Source organism: Lissotriton helveticus, chromosome 10 (assembly GCF_964261635.1).
Source record: "Lissotriton helveticus chromosome 10, aLisHel1.1, whole genome shotgun sequence".
Lineage (NCBI taxonomy): Eukaryota > Metazoa > Chordata > Amphibia > Caudata > Salamandridae > Lissotriton > Lissotriton helveticus.
Window position 1 is genome coordinate 1,142,561,327 of NC_136071.1, and position 20,277 is coordinate 1,142,581,603.

The following is a 20,277-nucleotide window of genomic DNA, read 5'->3' on the forward strand; positions in this document are numbered from 1 at the left end:
CTTGCCTATTCGAGAAAGTTTCTAGTGAACTCTGAGCTAGCTGGCAAACCCAAAACTTTAAGTCTAATATCGACAGTAGTAGACCTAGTTAACGTCTGGTCTAGGCCTATACTATTGAAGGTATTATTCCATTGCACAGAGCCTATTGGGATAATAGGAACTACACTACAAAAGTGAGTACAAATTAGTTTTGAAAATGTTGTGAAGATTCATAAAAAGGAGCTAAAGTTATTGACAAAACAAAAAACGCTTGTCCTGTGGAAACTAGGGCCCAGATGTAGGTAAAATAGATTTACCGATTTTAAATTACCGAATCATACCGATTCGGTAATTAAAAATCGGTAAATCTAAGGGGTTGAGATGTAGGAACATCCAGATGTTCCTGCTACCGAATCGGTAAAAATCTGTATTTACCGATTCGGTAAATACCGACCGGTAATGGCCCATTCATTCCTATGGGCTTTGAAGCCCATAGGAATGAATGGGGCATTACCGGTCGGTATTTACCGAATCGGTAAATACAGATTTTGACAAGGGTGCAGGGGGTGTCACTTTGACACCCTCTAGCACCCCCAAAAAAGATTCGGGGGCCATGTGGCAGGCATACCTGCCCTAAGGGCAGGTCTGCCTGTCATATGGCACAGGTGTGCATGCACACATGTGCATGCACACCGGAATCGGTTTTTTACCATGAAGTTGGATTTCATGGTAAAATACCGATTCTGTAAGGCTTGTGGGACTCAGAAGAGTCCCACCTACATATCAAAAATACCGAATAGGTATAAATACCGATTCGGTATTTTACAGATTCGGTAAATTTACCGATCGGTAAATTTACCGAATCTGTAAAATAATGTGGCCCTACATACCGATTACTGAATACCGGTCGGAAACGGCCGAAAATACCGATTTTCGGCCGTTACCGACCGACCTACATCGGGCCCTAGGTCCTAACCATAACTACCATAATGCAAATCCTCAGGCAACCATTCTATGAACCTACTGACATATTGTTCCATAATATTCAGAGTTCATCAACACATAAATATAAAACAATTATCAAAACAATTTTACTGTTCGCATTTGGATTAGACAAACACATAACAGGTACAATAAATAGCAACATTATAACTCTAAAACAAGACAATCCAATCATCCCTATCTATCATGACCCATATGCATGCATACAATCCACTCACAAATCCAACAATTGGATTCCAGTATATGTATATATCAGTATAGTCTTTTTTGTACAGATCCTAATAGATATAGAAGATAGCCTCTAGAGCAAATATACTTTCATATCAATACAAAAGTTAAGATATTACACATAGCACCAAAATTCAGAAGCCAATTATCAAAAGGAGATGATTTTTATAATAAAGTTGGGGTGCTCAATGCATTCAGAGGAACTTTCTATAGGTGTGTTGCGGCACATAAGCCTTCATCAGAAGAGCCATGTTTTATTATTCAGAAAAATACCTGTTTCCAATTTTTAGTGGTGCATGCCTATGTAGGACAATATGACAAAGCTGGCAACTGTTTATCCTCAAACAATTGGATGAAGATGATTCAAGTTTGAGAGCGGCTGGTCTTGGGATTGTTGTTGAGCAGGACTTGAAACAAGGTCAGGCCGAAAATAAAGATTTCCTAATTGCCTATGATGTAGAATGTTTGCGTCCCTGTTGCTTCATAATGCTTAAAGGATATAAGGATCTTAGCGGCACACATGGACGCAGCTATATGATACAATGTGTGATGCTTCCACAGGTTATGCTGGTTTAGTCTCTTTTCTTTCCAATTGAGAGACACCCTTACGATATAGCCGAGTCCTCCACATGCACAGGAATCTATTTCAACGTAACATTCCATCTAGACAGCTTCAATCCTCAGGCAACATCTTTTAATTACTCCTAGATACAAGCGATTAAGATAGGGAGGCAGAGCTTGTTCAGTGGTGGCATCCACGTTGTGGAACTCGTTTCCCCCATCAATTTCCAGACTTCAATCACATGCCTTATTTCGTGAGGCCTTACAGACCTGGTTGTTCACTTTGTAACGGCCATCAGTCAGCTCTTCCTTTTCTCTCTCCCTTCCAAATACTAACTGCCATCAGTGCCTTGACGCCTTTTGGCATTTGTTGGACTTTACAAATCTTTTTCATTCATTCATTCATAGTTGTCTCCTTCCCTGACTCAGGAACTCTTCATCATTGCAGGGAGTCCCACTTTATGTAGATGGACTAACCATCTGGTCTCACCGCATGCACCAACTGGAAGGTGCTCCTCTCTAAATAGGACATTGTGCGTCTTTGATATATATATATATATATATATGTATATATATATATATATATATATATTCACCACAAAGAACTTTCTCATCAGGAAAGAGTCAGCTCGAGCCCAACTTCGTCAGCATGTGAAATTTATTTAAACAAGGATGTCACAAACACCCGACGCGTTTCGGTGCAGCCGCACCTTGGTCATGGGTAACATCAGTTCGTGCATACAAAGTTTTTAAAGTGATCAAATCAAAAACATAAAGGTAGGACTACCTACACAGATCAGTATCAAAACCACATAATGGCAGCCATCTTTGAAAGGTAAACAGTGTACTGCATGAATCAATACAATGTTATGAGGAAAATCATGATAAACTGGATGAAAACAATTGAGCAGTATACATATTATTTAAACTGATATAATCATCTCAGTTTGGTGACATTTCTTCCAATTATTAAAAAACAATTCATTTGATGAAATCAATATTAAATCACGCCCCTGTGGGCTATAGCAAATGATGCACACTGCCTGTGTATATTATGGCAGAAGATACCAATTGTACAATATACAAATTGGATGAAAGAAGATGTATATCAAAATATATCCAAATATACAAAGAATATATAAAAAATATATAACATATTCAATTCTGCCCCAGTGGGCTTAGATGCCGCTCACTTATTGATTGTGATTACATGCATGAAACACATGCAAAAGTCCATGTATATATATATATATATATATATATATATATATATATATATATATATATATATATATATATATATATATTACCTACTGGCGGTCGCCAGTAGGTATATATAGTTAGGATTTTTTCTCTATGGGATTTTTGAAAATTCTATGTCTAATAACTTTGGCGTTTGTGGACGGAATTGGCTGAAATTTTCAGGAAAATGGAACATTTTGTTTCTGAGCAGCCCCTGAAAATTGGGGGGGGGGGTTTGTCAAGGGGGGGCCGAGAAAAAAGGGGGGTCCCAAAACGCGTTTTTCCCATGTTAATTTCCATAGGGCGGTTGGCCTCACTTTTAGCCCGAACGGCTGAATGGATTTGAACGAAACTTGGCAAAATTGTAGGGACTGGTAGCCCGATGTGCCTTTGCTAGGTCTCAATATATGCGCTCCAGTGGATTTTGAAAAATTAACGTTTAAAAAAATATATATATCTGTAACAGCGCTCCGGGTAGCGCTCCGGTTCGCGTACTTGACGCGTAACGGAACTTCGCGAAGCGAAGCTGATTGGCTCTCCGGTGTCTGTCAACATTCTAAACAGTCCGGAGCGGCCGCCATCTTGTCTCTCGGTAGGATCGAGAGACAAGAGGAGGCCAAAACAAAGGGGGAAATGACCATAAGGGGGAATAGTAGATCCTCCCTGACCCCTAGGTTTGATGTGGAGGCTTTAAAAGGGCCCCGCGTTTTTTTGCGTGGGGTGCGCCCGGTACGCACACCGGAAATCGGTCCGGGGAGCGTACTATGAGGAAAAAAGAATGATAGACTTTTCAAATATTGTATGTTTATTGATTGTTCGTTTTGTTGGTTTTTTTTTGTTTTTTTTAATTTATTTATTTATTTTGGTTGTACTTCATGAATTAGATATAAAAATGAATAATGTCTCAAACAATTTTTAATTATTAAATAAAAATTTATTGGTCAGAATTTTCATAGTTCAATAAAACTTGCAGCATTACATCATCTGGAATCTCCTCAAACATGCATGTTTCTATGTCTTGTAAGCATTCAATAAATTGTTCATCCAAAGACTGATCCATAAAATCTTCATCTAAAAATTCTTCATTTAAAATCTCCTCAGATGTAATGTCGAAGGAAACATTGATATTTTCGTGCTCCCCTTCCATTTTTTTGCTGTAAATTGCATAAAAAAATAATTATATCAGAAGAGTTAGGGCACTGTTGGGTTTAAGTTCAGACAGGTAGTTCTGTTTTTTTAACAGTGAAGTTAACTTTGGGTAGTGTATGGTAACAGGCAGCAAGTAGAAATATAAAAAAGTGCCTGTGAAGAAGTGTAAGTAAATTCATAATTATAGCAGAGAAGCCTAAGTCAATCAATAAATATAACAGAGGAGCCTATCTGTATCTATAACTATAGCAGGGGGACAGTAAATAATTATCAAAAAACGTTTTTACAAATGAATTTAAAGTGCCCCTTACAAATTATCAATTTACTTTACAGAGGGTGAAAATGCTCTTGAAATGTACTTCAGGAAGTAGTAGTGAAAATGGCTGTGTTTCCCTCTCTTTCTTTATATATATTCAGGTACATAACCAATCAAATGTCAGGTAAAAAAAAAAGAAAATGAAAGTAACATTTTAATTGGTTGTCAATTCCAACACTTCAGATGTGTTTTGTGAAGTAATTTACCTCAGGGTATTTAGAGAGGTCTACAGGCTAAATGGCTAAATGGAATTCCAACCAAATTTGTGAAAATGGTAGGGATTGGTATGTAGTATGAGCTAATCTATATTTGGTGAAAGTGTCTCCAGTCGTTTTTCTGTAAATTACTTTCCCACCTTTTTTGAGCGGGCGCTTCCCAGTGCGCGCCCCGGTACGCGAACAGGCAGCGTTACGGGAGTCCTCCATTTTGTGTTTCGGTAGAATTGAGATACAAGATGGAGGGCAAATAATGTTCAGAATGGGTAGAAGGGGGCACGGTAGACGTATCCTGACCCCCTAGGTTTTCTGAGGGTGGCTGAGGAGGCCCATATGTGCGAAAAAAACACATTGTTTTTCAAATTTTCGCGCGGTTTGCGTCCGGTGCGCGTACCGGGTAGCGCTCCGGAAAGCGTAAATTGTGAAAATTAGTAAAAAAAAGTTACATTTAAAATTTGTTTATAGCGATAATAGTTAGGGTAGCTCTGAGAAGAGCTTTTGGGTCTGTGGTACATTTAGGTACTTATAAGTAGGTACCAATACATAGTCTTAAATTCAGGATGAAAACTCTGTTCCCCTCATCTGAGAAGTGAACTCCATCTCCTCTGTAGATATCTTGCATGTAGTAACGCAAGTTATTGTTGTAGATGCAGCCCATTCCATGGTCTCTCATGTAAGCTGAAACAGACTTATTTACATGCTTCCTCGATTTCTCAATTTGTGGACAAAAATCGTTGGACCACTTCCATTTTTGTCTTTGGCATATATTGGAATATACCAAGGCAGTTTGAGGAAAAAGTGCCATCAATTGCTCAAAGGTGTCCTTTAAAAGCATTTCCAGACCTACCCCAGTCAAAGTGCCCAAGTCATTTCCTTCACAGTGCACAATTAACAGGTTAGGTTTTGGCAAATGCAAAAAGGTTTTCACCAATGGTATCAATTGGTGACATCTAAATCCTCTGTGGCCAATCCACTTGATTTCCACGTTTTGTAAATTGAGGTTAGGTAAATTTCTGTTATCAGCATACCTTTGAGCCCAGTGAATGTAACTATGTCCAACAATCCAGACAGAAAACATGGTGAGAGGAGGTTCTGCTGCAGTCAGATGAAGTGTGGTAATGAAATGGCAGTTCAAACAGTAGGAGTTTGTAATGAACAAAACTGTGGAGTTTCTGTGCTAATGATTCAGTAGCAGTGATTGGTGGATTTTGATTGCTGAAAACAGAAAGTTAGGGTGCATGGATGAGTTCTTTGAAAGATGTAATTTGAATGGTGAAGAAAAAATCATTTTATGAAAGATTGCACTGGATACGCAGGTGTACTGAGAGTTCAGAGTTCAATTGAAACATTGTTGTGTGAACTTGCAAACATCAGAGGTCTTTCAGGAGGTGGTTGCTATGGAAAAAGGCAGAAAGGGCAGAAGGGGGAAGGGTGTTGATTTGAAAAAAGTGAGGGAAGAGTTTTGATTGGGTGACATTAGAGATATGTGTGATGAATTACAGCATTTCTGTGCTTTATTTGGCTGCAGCCTCTGGAGTGCATACCCTTTGTTCTGCTGAAGACAAATCGGTGTGTGTCTGAGACTGTTTTCAAACTCAAAAAGTATTTGCTAAGGTGAGAAAAGATTCATTTAATTTAAATAGAGAATAGTATGCTTTAGGGAGAAAATTAATAAGAAAGTTGTGTATTTAAAATGTTGCTTTGTGTCAAGTGTTTTACAAATAGATTTGGTTTCTTTGAGTTACATAGCCATGTTAAAAGATACGCAAAAGTGGTGGAAGGGCCTTAAAAATACGCTTTCATGTGTGTTAGGGCATTTTAAGTCACTTCCCCATGAATGTGGGTAAATAAGTGATTTACTTGATGTGTTTAAAAACGTTTTTTGAAATCAATTAGGTTTCTTGATATGTACTGCTAGAGTTTGATAGGTTGCTTGGGGCATATTTACAAGGTCTTTGAGTCCCTTTGATGTTATTTTTCCCATTTTAATTTTAGACATTTCCCCGTGGTGCAAGGTCCTTGTAAATACGCCCCCATGTGTGCTTGGCAAATTTAGATTTTGATTGTTTGAGTTACATAGCCATGTTAAAAGTGATGGAAAAAAAGGTGCAAGGGCCTTAAAAAAACGCTTTCTTGTGTGTTAGGGCATTTTAAGTCACGCCCCCATGAATGTAGGTATATAATTGTTTTACATGATAGGTTTAAAAACGTTTTTTGAAATCAATTAGGTTTCTTGATATGTACTGCTAGAGTTTGATAGGTTGCTTGGGGCATATTTACAAGGCCTTTGAGTCCCTTTGATGTTATTTTTCCCATTTTAATTTTAGACATTTCCCCGTGGTGCAAGGTCCTTGTAAATACGCCCCCATGTGTGCTTGGCTAATTTAGATTTTGATTCTTTGAGTTACATAGCCATGTTAAAAGTGATGGAAAAAAAGGTGCAAGGGCCTTAAAAAAAAGCTTTCATGTGTGTTAGGGCATTTTAAGTCACTTCCCCATGAATGTAGGTATATAATTGTTTTTCAATTATATCACCTGTGTTTCCTAACATTACGAATCACATTGTGCAGATGAGGTTTAGGCGTGTTCAGGGAGATAGAGGAGGTCTGGCCTTTGTTCAAGAGTGCAGTGGACATGATTCACTTCATTGGTAGGCCTGCACATGTATTATCTCCTCTGTACTCTTCAACAAGCCTAAATTTCATCTGCAACCCTGAGTAGGCCTCACCTCAAACAAACCTCTAGATAGTCCACACCTTATCGTCATCCTGAATCAATCATTTAAAGTGTTAGGGGCAGATTTATGATGGCCGTGCGCCTCTTTTGTGCTGCTGTTCCGTCACTTTTATAATGCAGCAGTGATTTACAAGATGTACCGTGTTGCAAGATAGGCCTCACTTCATTGGTAGGCCTGCACATGTATTATATCCTCTATATTCTTCAACAAGCCTAAATTTCATCAGCAACCCTGAGTAGACCTCACCTCAAACTTTTGTGACGCAGCGGCGGAGCAAAAGATGCCCTATGTTGTGACATATTTACAACTTGAAGGATCAAGGAAGATGTGTCATGCTGTAAAGTCCTGCCCCACATGAAACGTGCGTCAGGTTTCATGTGGGCGTTTTGTTGCAGGGTGGGCAGTCATTTGCATGAAAGCCCTGTAAAACTAACACAGTAAAATTAAGAAGATTTCACTGAGTCACCTTTATGGCATTGCTGAATCAAATCCTTACGCCTGTTTGAAACAGGCATAAGGAGAGATGCACCATGCAATGTGTGGCTTGCCCCTGTGCATTGCAGTAGATATGTCGCGTTTATGACGTGATTCCTGCAATGTGCCGTTTTTGTGGAACAGATGCGTGATGCATCTGTGCTGTTTTTGCTCAGTGGTGCTCTGCATTGTAAATGCGGCACATCCTGGGTGGCAGAGCAGTGGCGCACGTTAACTGGTGCATCCCTGGGGATGCGCCAGTTAACATAAATCTGCTCCTTTAAATTTAAGTATTAGCAGGGGACACAGTGTTGGTGAGGTTATCCAAGGTTAAGAAGAGATGAGTCCTGTTCACTGAAAAGTTGGATATAGGCCTCACCTCCTCAGCATCGCTGGACATGGTTAAATAATATCTGCAAAATGTTACTCTTGTTAAACAATTTTACTATTATAGTCTCTGAGATTTGTCTCTTACTCTGCAACATCTCATTGTTGTTCTCTTTCTTTAAAGATAATGAGAACATCAACCATGAGTGATAATGAGCAATCTGTTGATCTCGATCTTATCATTGAACTTGTCATTGAAACGTCAGTGGAAGTAGATCCCTTGGATGATTTATATCCTGTGGATGATGAAGTAGTTGATGAGGATGCTGATTTGTCAGAATTGTATGACATAGGGTGGGCATCTGACCTGCTCGAGCCTATTAACCTATAAAGACTTTTAAAAATAAATTTAAGTTACTCGAAATGAAAAGTAACCATGTAAACCGTTTTATTTAAAATTAAATACAACTTCAAAAACAAATTGTGTGAAGTGTCTTTAATGAAATAGTAAAATATACTAATAAAATTAGTTCAGATTCACATATAAAAGAGCACAGGTGAAATGTAGAAGCATTCTATTTCTTTGCAACTATTTGTGAGTTTTAAATTTCATAATGCAGTAAAAATTATTGTATGTAGATTGACAACTAGTATGTTAATTTTTTGACGACTGTTATTGATTTACTGTTTGGTAATAGTGGTTAATAACATTTTTTATTATATTTTACCACAGATTCAACTGCAGATCATTTCGAAATTAGAGAATGCCGTCTAAGGATAGAATCCGAAAGGCTACAAAACGTCAAAGACAGCAGATTAATAAATGCTTGCAGCAGTCCTCTACAATAAAATCTCGTCAAGTCACCAAGAAAGCTCCGGGTAAGAGAACGAAATCATTCCTTAGAAACATTTGTAGAAACAAAAGTATAACTACAGAACAAGTTTTAGTCCAGAAAAAGAGAGCCAATTTAAATGGAAAGGAAAGGCCAATCAAAAATGTTACTGGTAGAGCAGGAGATAACTCTGTGCATGGTAGTAGAAGGAAAAGTCAGTTTAGGGACATTCGTAGACGAATGTTCCGCAACAGGATAATTGGTAATTTGTTAAAAAATATTAAGAAAGGTCAACAGAAAGTGGTTTTTTATAAGAGAAAAAAAAAAGTTGAGAAAATTATTGATCAGGCATTCGAAATTAAGCGAAAGTTATTTATTTTGATAATCAATAGAATTAGGAAACTAAACAAGTTAATTTATGATTTCAAAACAAATAGTAGATGGAAGAGAACAGTTAATCGTAGTAATTTTTGTGAAGTTTTTTCAGGAGAATGGATGCATAGTTCAAGTTCTGAGGCATTTTTTAATGAGGAGAGTTACTTTCAGGATAATGATTTGGTGCATGCAGTTGGCACCAGTGGTCAAGCATATGAGGTGAAAGATGGATGTGTGGTTGAAAAAGAAAAACTTGTGACAACAGAGGCAGAAGAGGTGTTAGGTATGGAGGTTTTAGGAAGACGTCCTAAGGGACCTGTGTACACCTGGAAGTGTAGTAGTATTTGCAGTATGCGACAGGATTCCATCAATTTGCTTTGTGATTTTGTACGGACATTTAATAAGAAAAGTTTGAAGCAGAAAATGATGTTGTTGCAAGAATTAGATCCTTGCAGAGTGAGAGAAGTGACAGGTTTGCATGGTCATTCACGGGCTTGTCTTTCCAGGAGAGTATGCCAGAGTGTTTTTCATCATTTCAGGATGCTAGCAGTGCATCATAATAAAGTGAGGAAATTAGTTAGAATGTTGTATTATGCTAAGAGTCCAGCAATTATGCTTAAACAATTATGCACTGCTCTTTTGCATGGTTCTGAAGTAGATGTGAAGAATATTTGTGAAGAAATTGAGTTTTGTTACTTTGCAAGTAAAGAGGAGAATGTTGAAATTGACCCAGAAGAAGAGGGTAATGTGGAAGATAGTGTACAGGTTTCCAGTACAGATAATTTTCAGAAGGAAATTGCCACGTTTCAGGTGAAATCAAGTGAGAGGCCTAATTTCACTTGTGTGTGTTGTCGACGCACTTATTATAAGAATCAGACTAAGTTAGTGGATTTATATGCGAAAAGTGAAGGGGAAAATAATAGTGAATGGAAGGATTTTGCAACATACTTGATGGTAGAAAATTGTTTTGATTTGGGATTGGATCAGCGTGTGTGTACTTATTGTTGTAACAAATTAAATCAAAACCGGATGCCTGCTAGAGCGGTTCATAATAATCTGGAATTGGTTGAGATTCCTTCTGAATTGAAGGATTTAAATACTTATGAATCTATTTTGATTCAAAGTATTCATCCCTTTCAGGCTATTGTAAGAATGGAGCCAAAGACAGGGAAATTGCCTCCATCAGATTTACAGAGAGGATAAAAGGGAAGAGTTGTTTATTTGCCTCTAGATTTGAAGAAAAACATTAATACAATTGGAGTAGAGAAAGTGGAAGAGGAACCTCTGGTTATCTTAGTTAATGGGGTTCCGACAAAGAGTAAGAAAATATGGCAAGATTTAGTGGATGTTAGGAAAGTCAAAAAGGCAACATTGTATTTGAAGAACAACAATAAGTACTACAAGAATGTATATGTTGCAGAAGAGGAAGTAAGTGAAGAAGAGGATAGCGATTTGTGTGCTGGTCAAATTGAGAAAGTAGAACCCTCTAAAAATGAAGAAATATATGAACATTATAGTGTTCATCCTTTGCATTCCAAGGAAGTCATGGGGAATGCTATTGAGTTGTTTCAAATGAAACAAGCCAAAGGAAGTCCCATTAGTGTTTGGGAGGAAAGTTTGGAAGCTCGGTGTTTCCCACAGCTATTTCCAACAGGTCAAGGAGGAAGATATGATGAGCGACCTGATCAAATTCCTGCTTCTGAATACCGGACTTTACGATTGTATGCAGAAGATCCTAGGTTTCGTCAATGCATTCCCTATTTGTTTCATCTACTGTTTGAAAGCGATCTGTCTGGACTGTCATATGCAGTGAACCACATCTTGAAAAGTGGTGTACAGATGCAAAACATCTCGGCAAGTGACTTTATGGATAAAGTCAATGTGCAAGACAGTATTTTGGATTCTCACCTGATTAATCTCATGGCGTGTCAGCGTGGTACTAATGAGTACTGGTACCGTCGTCATGGTGATTTAAAACGTATGCTGAGGAACTTAGGAACTCCCACATGGTTCCTCACTCTCAGCTGTGCCGAGTATGGCTGGGAAGACTTACTTGAATTTCTACGAGAGGCAAATGGAAACATTGAAAATATCGAATTCAAGACACCCGGAGAACTGTGCTCTTTGGATCCAGTGAATGTATGCAGGTACTTCAATCATAGATTTGAAGCTATGATGTCTTTCATCATGAACAAGAAAAATCCACCTCTTGGAGAGGTGTTGGATTTCTTCTGGAGAAAGGAGTACCAAGCAAGAGGTGCTCCTCATATACATATGCTGCTGTGGATCAAGGATGCACCTAAATTTGGAACAGATCCAGATGACTTAGTGATGAGTTTCATAGAACAGTATTCTACATGTGCTGTTCCAAACGCAAAGGAAGACAAAAGCCTAAGAGAACAAGTTTTACGCTTCCAAAGCCATCGTTGTGGAAAGTACTGTCGTCGTAAATTCAGAAACAAGGACAAGTTCTACACCAAATGTCGTTTCGCCTTTCCACGACCGGTGATTTCTAAAGGAAGAGTGAACAGTTTGATGTCTTCGCTACGACATAATGTGATGAAGAAATCACCTAAAAACACATACAATTTGAAAAGGAAGGAAGAGTCCAAGTACATCAACGACTACAACCCAGTGATTTTGTCCATGTGGAATGCTAACATCGATATACAGTTTGTGGCTGATAACTGTATGGCTGTGGCTCGGTATGTGACATCTTACATCACCAAAAAAGAAAAGACAGAATTGAAGGATATGTGGGAGGACATTTCCCATGAAAAGAGCCTCAGTAAGAAGTTGTACAGTTTCCGTCTGAAGATGTTGTCACATCGAGAAATCGGAGCTTACGAATGTTCTGACCGGTTGTCTTCAGCAAGTCTCTATGCCAAATCCAGGAGTATCGTTTGGGCGAGTCTTGGTCTTGCTGCAACGCGTAATCGAGTTCTGAAACCTGTGCGGGAAATTGAGTATTTGGCGGAAAAGGAGCCAAACAGTACCGATATTTTGAAGACCAACATGTTGGATACATATTATCCAAATAGAAGCAGTCACCTCGAGAATGTTTGTCTGTATGAGGTTCTACAAAATTACATATTCAAGAGGAACATCAAAGAAGATATTGATAAAGGAGTGTATGCTGTAATTGGAAGTGAGGGATGTCTGGTCAAGCAAAGAAAATGCCACTTGGTAAACTATCGAAAATTGAGTGGCGAATCTCCTGAAAGAAAAGAGTTTTTCTATTTAGCACTTTTGCAACTTTTCAAGCCTTGGCGTGCAGAAGAGGAACTGCTTGGAGATTTCCTCTGTTACGAAGACTCTTTCAATGCCGTCAAGGAGACCATAGAATGTCCTGTTTTTTCCAAATATCTAGAAATGTTCAATGCGGAAATCGAGCAGGAAGCAACGATTGCAGCCGAGATTGCTAGAGACAGTTCTCAGGACAGTCAGAGTTCTGTTTCATTGAGTCAGGATCCACTAGGAGGACCAGTTATCGAAAATGAAGCTGCCACTGCCATGATTGAAGTGGAAAGAGCCATGGCACATGCTCAGGAGGATGCGGTTAACTTAGAAGACTTGGAAAGACAACTCAACGTTGAGCAGAGGAAAATATATGACGAAGTTACCAACCAAATTGATCATGGATTAAGTCATGAGAAGAAAGAGTGCTCATGTACGTCGTTGAAGCCTGTCCGACTGTACGTGAGTGGAGAAGCGGGAACTGGAAAAAGTTTCCTCATTAAAGCAATTTCATGTTATTTGCAGAAAAGGACTGAGTCATCGCTGTCTTGTGTTGTCACCGCTCCAACTGGTCTGGCAGCACATAACATTAAAGGTATTACTTTGCATCGTCTACTGATGCTGCCAGTGGAGCATGATAACAAATTACAATACCACAAGTTATCTGGAGATGCTTGTTGTGAAGTTTCAAGAGTCTTGAGGAAAATGAAACTTCTTATCAATGACGAAGTAAGCATGGTTTCCAATGTCATGCTTGCCTTTGTGCATTTGAGAATGCAAGAAGTTCTCAAAACAGAGTATGATGTGTTATTTGGTGGCAAACACATCATTGTTTTCGGTGATCTTCTGCAGCTGACACCAGTGAAAGGACAACCTGTGTTCAAAATGCTCACGCATGAAGATACCAGGAAGTGCCTAGGGAGCATTGGCAACGTCAATATATGGTTAAACTTCAATTATGCTGATCTGCGTGAAAATATGCGTCAGGCGAAGGATGAAGATTACAAGAATATAAGAATATTCTACAAGATGTTAGAATCGGAAAAGTGACCGAGCATGGGAAAGAAGCTCTACATGCACGATTACTGTCAAATTTGTATCCAGAACAAGACGTTGTGCCTGAGAATATTTTTCAGAAAATTACTGAGAAGAAATCTGGAATATGTTTGATGCCAACTCTTGCAGAATGTGCCATCTTCAACAACAAAATGTTGCATTTAGAAAACCAAGAGATTGTGAAACTGGAAGCTATTGACAGAGTAGAGCATATGGGATCAACAATTATTTTGTCTGAGAATTTGAAATCAAAATTGGATTCATTAGAGAAGACTATATCTAAAACTGCAGGTTTTGAAAAGACTCTGGATGTGTGCTTAAATTGCCGTATAATTTTAAGAAGGAATTTACATGTTGAAAGAGGTCTGGTAAATGGATCAATGGGTAATGTTGTTGATTTTGTGAAATACAGAAATAGAGATGGAATTGAATTTTTAAAAATTAAATTTGATGGCATTGAGGAAGTACAGCTAATTGGTCGTTGCTCTGCTAGGTTTTTGCTTGTAAAAGACTTATATGTTCGCCGTAAGCAGTTTCCTGTTTGCTTGGCATATGCGATGACAATCCATAAATCGCAAGGTTTAAGTGTAGACAGTGCATTGGTGAATATTGGCAGTTCTGTGTTCAAGGAGGGTATGGCATATGTGGCATTGTCACGAGTCAGAACTTTATCGGGATTGTACTTGATTGAGTGTGATGTCACAAACATTTGTGCGGATCTAGATTGTGTTAAGGAATACAATAGGTTAAGAAGAGAGTATGCGCCACATTTGCCTCAATATCCTTTGTTTGAGAAACGTGTGGTAGGCCGTAAACGAAGAAATGTGACCAATAGTAGGGAGGTTGTAGCAAAAAGACGAAAAGTCGATGAACCTGAAAATATAAGCGGAAAGAAAAAGGATTCTGTTGAAGATGTTGTTGGTTTTCAATTTGAAAATAGTTCTGGTGTCAACTGCTATGCTAATGTAGTGGTTAATGTTGTCTTTTCTCTAGAAACTTTAAAACAACAGATTGTGATCAATTCGGATCAAAGTTTTTGCTGCTTGCTGAATTCTGTGTTAGAGAAATGTAGCACTGATAGAACAAAAATAGAAAGTGTGTCTGAAATTCGAAATCTGTTAGACAAGTGTTCAGGTCAAACGCAATTCTCTCAAAATATTCAGCAAGATTGTCAGGAGTTTTTAATGTATATGCTTGATGTATTGCAAGATGAAGGTGTAGATGTAGATCACCTGTTTGGCCTTTCTTATCAATGGCAGCATGACTGCGAGAACTGTAGGGTATCAAGTACTACTAGTGTAGACTCAGAAAGATTTATATATTTAACTTTGCCAGACAGTAAATCAGTGTCCTTTAATAAGCTAGTAAAATCAGCCGATCACAACATGGAGTGTAGCCAATGTAAGTCAGCAATGCTGTCCACATTATTTATACGAACATATGGCCAGTATGTCATTTTAATGTTCCAACGATGTAGGCCTGATGGAACAAAATTGACAACTTTAATTAAAAATTTTGTGGCTTCGCAGTTGTCAATATCAGGAAGGACGTTTTTAACTGCAGCAATTATATATCATGACGGTCCTTCAATAACATCAGGACATTACACAGCTTATTTAAAGTCTAGAAACGGCTGGTCATTCTGCAATGATTCTGTTTTAACTTTTTAAAATAAATTGCCTTTTGACCTTAAAAATTCTTACCTGGTGTTTTTAAAACCAAAATTTTAGGGAAAGAATCTCGGGATCTGCTCTGAGGAATTTCAAGAGGTTCTAATGGCTCCTACACTATTTGGCCTTGAGGATAAGTGTAGTACAGAGTCAAAAGTTACATGTGGAAATGTGGAACATGAGTGAGCAAGAAGGGTGAGATATTACTAGTACAGGATAGTGCAAGTGATCTTGAACGTTTTCTTTCTGAAAGTTGCGGAAAAAGAAAATGACGGGATTTGCATAGAAGAATTTGAAGAGTTATAAATGGCTCTTACACGATTTGGCCTTGAGGAAATGTGCGGTAGAGAGCGAGAAGTCATTTATTGTATGTAACATATTTGTCAAAACGATGGAGCTTTTCTTTCAGAAAGTGGCGGGCTGAAAATAATAGCAGCACAACAGAGTATAAGCTGTTCATAGGACATCCTTTGACGTCATGGAAAGTAAGTTACTTTTAAGGAGTTCTGATTTCTGATTGGTTATGTTATATGGGTTTTTTAAACACAATCATTTTGATGATTTTTCCCCGCTGTTATATGATGAATACCTTCAACTCACTGTTTTTAGTGAAATTTGATACATTCTGAGAACAGCAAAAATAAACCATTTAACATGTTTAATTAATTCTGTACTTTTTGTATTTATGATATACATTGAGAACTGTGCAGGAGGCATGGAGAAACTGAGGCTTCTGTAAGTGTCAAAGTAGGTGAGTAATGTACATTGCTCTGTTGCATACAGTCCTCACCTTCTCCGTACTCTTGGATATGCTAGACTACATCTGCACAATGAGATACCTAAGCTGAGGGAATACAGGTGATGTGATTGTGCAAAAAAAATTGCACGTTTTTCAATTACACTACCTGTGTTTCCTAACATTACGAATCACATTGTGCAGATGAGGTTTAGGCTTGTCCAGGGACACAGAAGAGGTCTGGCCTTTGTTCAAGAGTGCAGTGGACATGACTCACTTCATTGGTAGGTCTGCACATGTATTATCTCCTCTGTACTCTTCAACAAGCCTAAATTTCATCTGCAACCCTGAGTAGGCCTCACTTCAAACAAACCTCTGGATACGCCACACCTTATCGTCATCCTGAATCAATCATTTAAAATGTTAGGAGCAGATTTATGATGGCCGTGCGCCTCTTTTGCGCCACCGTTGCGTCACTTTTGTTACGTAGCAGCAGTGCAAAAGATGCACCATGTTGCAACATGGGCTTCACATCATCTGCAACAAGATACCGTCAGTTTAAAATGTATATATTTAGGACTGTGTAGGGGGCATGGAGAAGCTGAGGCTTCTGTAAGTGTCAAAGTTGTTGCATATAGTGCTCACCTTTTGCGTAGACTACATCTGTACAATGACATACCTAAGCAGAGGAAACACAAGTGATGTGATTGTGGAATGAGCAAAAAAAATTGCACATTTTTCAATTACGTTACCTGTGTTTCATAACATTACGAATCACATTGTGTAGATGAGGTTTAGGCCTGTTCAAGGAGATAGAGGAGGTCTGACGTTTGTCCAAGAGTGCAGTGGACATGACTCACTTCGTTGGTAGGCCTGCTCATGTATTATCTCCTCTGTACTCTTCAATAACTTAAATTTCATCTGTAACTCTGAGTAGGACTCACCTGAAACAAATCTGTGGATAGGCCACACCTTATCAGCATCTAGAAACAATCATTTAAAATGTTAGGGTTAGATTTATGATGGCCGTGCGCCTCTTTTGCGCTGCTGTTCCATCACTTTTGTGATGCAGCAGCAGTGTAAAAGATGCATCATGTTGCAAGATAGGCCTCACTTCATCTTCAACAAGATACCGTCAGTTTAAAATGTATATATTTAGGACTGTGTAGGGGGCATGGAGAAGCAGAGGCCTCTAACTTTATTTCTTTGTAAAATTGGATGATTGTCAATCTTTTCCCTTGTCTTTTCTAATTTTTAAATACATGTTTTAATATTTTTCAAATTTTTGTTCTTTCTTTCACAGATTGAAAGTATAAAAATAACAAGTGACTAAGTTAACGACAATTATAAGGTAAATCTTGTACTCTTTTCGTTACGTTTCTATCACATTTAACTTCTACTAGTTTCACTGCTTCATTTCTTTAACCCCTCAGTTTCCTGCCTTTGCTACTTCCCTCATTCCTTTTTCTATTACTTACTTACTCTACTCCTTCCACTCCTTTTCTCAGTCCCTCTGTTCTCATAGTTCCTCACTCCTGTTCACTCACTCCGTCTCTATTACTCTCACTATCTCTGACTCATCACTCTTTCACTACTTGTTCATTATGCTTTTTCCCTGTAGTTCAAACACACTAAGGGGCATATTATCAACACAGGTGATAAAATTATCGCTGCTTTTATCGGCAGAAAACTGCCGCAAAAGCGGCTTTAGCGTCAGTTTTCTGCCGCAAAAGCGGCTTTATCGGTAGTTTTCTGCCGATAAAAGCAGCAATAATTTTATCGCATGTGTTGATAATATGCCCCTATGTTATTTACATTTCTTTGCTGTTTCAATCATTCCTTTTCTGTCACTTCTTCTTTTCTGCTTTCTGTTTTTTCTCTCTGTTATTCCACATGTTTTAACCTTAGTCACTATCATACATCTTGTTTTATTCCTATTTACTTTTGCTCACTTTTTTCTTAACACTTTCCCTCAGGATTGTTCTTTTAGTCCGGTTCTATCCCTACCTCTCTTTCCACATCCTTTACTGTTTTTCTTCTTAATTTGAACATTCACTCACATTCTCTAAGAAATTCTTCTTTATTATTCTTCTACTCTCCTTTTTTTCTTTCACTTCCTTATCTATTTTGTTTTTCACAATTATACCCACTTACATCTTTTCTTCGGTAAATAGATCTATTAAACAGTATCTCTGTGTTACTCCCTCTAGCTGTCTTTCTTTTAACATTACTCTCTGTTTCCTTCTCTTATACTTTCTTTTCTTTTTAAAAAAAAAAAAAAATTCTGGTTCGCTTCCGGTTCGCGTACCGGCGCGCTAACCGGGAAGCGAACCAAAAGAAATAGAGGTTGCTAGAGTGCTAAACATTCTAGCAATTTTTTATAAAGGGGAGGTAGTTCTGAAAAGAACTTTTTTTTGATTGTTTTTGTTGTTTTATATATATATTTTTTTTTCTGAACATTTTTTTTACTTTTTTTGTATTTTTTGAACGGTTTTATAATTTTTTTGGTTTTTTGGGGGGGGAGAAACGAAAATGATTCATTGTAAAGGGCTCAACAGGAGCAACAAAAAAAAAAGATAATTTAATTTCTGGGACTTTTTGAACAATTATGATTCTCAATAGCTAAATTGATTAAATTAATGCTACTTTCTCTGTAGCAAATTATTTGGCCGCAATATACACACACTTGCTTTATTTCCCCAAAGTTCATCTGTATATTTGGGACCGTCTCCCTCGCCTCTGGTCCCGTCACTGCCTGTACATTTGATCTTCTGGCCACAGGAGGAGGGTTATCGTGTAGGTCACGTACTTGCGCAGCACTGTAGTTGATAGGGTGCTTCCTCTCCATATGGCGATGCATCGTATAATTTCCATAACTATACTTTTTATCTGTCCCTCTGGACAGATCGTTTTTACATATCAGGCAAGTTACGTAGCGGGCATTCACTTTTTTTTGGTCCCGGGCATATTTAAAAAATTGCCAAATAAAATTCTCTTTCACTCGGGACCTCCTAGGCTCTTCTGGCAAAAAGTGCCTCTCTTCTTCCTCTTCCTCTTGTTCCTCTTCTTCCACCTCTTGCTCAACCACCACCTGAGGAGGTGGTCCTCTCTTCCTAGGAGGTGGTGGTGGTGGTGGTGGGGGTGCACCAGCTGCAGCTACTAATGAAGCCATTTCTTATTAAGTAAAATAGGTCTTCCTCTCACAAAGTTGAAAGTCAGAGTGAGAAAAAAGGAAGGGAGCTTTCATCATTTGGGAAAAAAAATAGTTCTAAACCAATGAAAAGTGTTATTTTTAGGTCACATGACCTAGCCTTACATCATTAGGAAACCAAAAGTGAAATGAACCAATGAAAAGTTTTATTAACAAGTCACATGACCTGTTATGCTTACGTTACGCGCTCCGCGCCGCGCCCCGGATCGCTTCCGGGAAGCTGCGCTTCGCGCCTCGCTTCGCGCACCGGAGCACTTCCGGGTGCGCTAACGCGGTGCGTCATATGACGCATTACGCGACAACGCGATACATCGCGGTTACGCGACGCGTCACGATGTTGTTTTCTAACGCGGCAGTTGCGCAAACAGAACGTTTACTGGTTCGCGGAGCGAGTCGCGGCACCAAATTCAGGTAACGGGAAGCTACCCGGTTCGCGGACCGAGAGCGAAACAAAAAAAAAATAATAAAAAAAAAAAATACATAAAAAAATTCTATTAAAAACATATAAAATTTCGATTAAAAGAAGAATACATTTTAAAGCTTTTAATATTTGCTATTAAAAAACCATTGAAATTCACTGAAAAAACCATAGGTTATAGACCATATATAGTTAGGAATTAGCATTTAAAAAACCTACTTTTACTCACACAAAACCATTGAAATTCCATATATAGTTAGTTGCACTAACTATATATCGCGCACCCGCAATCCACTGCTGATCATGTCACATATTACATCATTCATGACATGGTCAGTGACATCACTGATGACATCTCAAATGACATCACTGATGACATCACTGATGACATCTCAAATGACATCACTGATGACATCACTGATGGCATCTCAGTTGACATTACTGATCACATTACTGATGACATCATGCATGTGATAATACGATGAACCTCTTCAGACTCTAATATAATCTT